The sequence below is a fragment of the Numida meleagris genome, unplaced genomic scaffold (assembly GCF_002078875.1).
Source record: "Numida meleagris isolate 19003 breed g44 Domestic line unplaced genomic scaffold, NumMel1.0 unplaced_Scaffold272, whole genome shotgun sequence".
In the NCBI taxonomy this organism is placed as follows: Eukaryota; Metazoa; Chordata; class Aves; order Galliformes; family Numididae; genus Numida; species Numida meleagris.
In genome coordinates, this window is record NW_018364530.1 from 53,215 (window position 1) to 54,842 (window position 1,628).

The window sequence follows — 1,628 nt, forward strand, 5'->3', positions numbered from 1 at the left end:
ATTTTGGTGAGCATGCTCTGTAAAAAGTAGTGTTCTTTCTGTTCTCCCATACATGTTTTGAATTTTTAAGATGATCATATTAGGTATCATTTAATAGAGCCTAAGTGGAAAGACTACAAAATAGTGTAATTTTTTCACTTCTCTTCAATTTAACTTGCCTTGAAAGGACAAAAGCTCTTTTTGGCATCATGCTGATCATTACTCCTGCACTAACGTTTGGGAATGCTTTGTATGTAGTACAGTCCAGTTCTACAGTAAAAGGAATCCATAAAATTCCCAGGTGTGCTTTATGATAAAAATTCCCTCTTGGACTGGTGTGATGCTGACCCTTTGGGGTTGTCCTTCCCATAAATGCTGACCTACCCTACCTCCTAAGCACATGCTGCTCTCTGAAATGGCAGTAAGTGTGCCAAAAGTTAACAACTTTTTTTCACAGATGTCATTCAGATTCCTAGGAAGACTTCTTCAAATAAATTTTTCTTTTACTAGTCCAAAAGCTTTTCAGCAGTACTTATCTTTCAAAATATTCAGTTGATTTCATTTCCTATGTGTGGTAGAAAAATAGGTCTGGTCACATGGGAATTGGTCTCGTACCCAGGATTTGTGGTGAGGGGGTTTGTTTTCATTCTTTCTTCTTTCCCAAATATTCTGATCCTATCACAGTTTGCTTACAGTTTGTTTGTAATAATACCATCCAAGACAACACACTTCAAATCCTATTGCATTTACTAAATTTAGTGGATGATTTCCTGAATATGCAAGTAATAATAGTAATTAATTACATCCTTTGGGCCAGAAGAACCTCAATGAGTTGCAGTGGAGGATCTGGTCCTATAGCTTGGGCTTCTCTAATTGCAAAAAGCTACTGTAATCTCACCAGATCCAGTCACTGGTGTATTCCTTTCTGCCCTGGAGTTTCCTCAGGTGGTGGAGAGCCACTTTCCTATCATCTTCTTTCTGAGCTTACTGCTACTAATTATTGGGAAAACGGAGCTGTGGCTGGAGTAATATTGTACCATAGTAAATGTAACAATCCCTAATCTGCCATTGCTCTAAATTAGGCAAGAGCCAGTCCCTGCACCACAACACAGCTGCAGCTCAATATCTGGGCCAGAATGCGCATGCTGAAATAACGTAATCAAATCTTATGCTTAGGAACTGCTGGTTTCTAGTAGGTATTTCTCCTCTCCAGGGTCTGTGAGCAGAATTAGAAAAATAATACTTAGTAGCACACTGAGCTGTGTGTTACTTTGGAACATAAAGCAGCAGCGGACACCTGAAGTAGGGTTCCAAACTAGAAGATGAACGATAACTGAATGCAATAAGGAACATTTTTCTCATCAAAAGGGGCAGCATGTACTCACCTCTAATACAACAAAAGCAATCAGGTTAATTATTGGCCTGTGTCAGAAGGTGCCACTGAGCTATCAATCTTTCTAGGTAGCAGTTGTTCTGAGCATCAGCACCATTTTCTATCATATCTGGGACCTTCTTGGCACCTTCTTATTCTCCTTCCAACCAGGAAACAAGTGGGTGATACAAAAATGCGTATCTCAGTACCTAAAATCAATACTGTTACATGTAGTCACTTAGCATCTGTATGCATGTTATGTATTTTGACATAATAG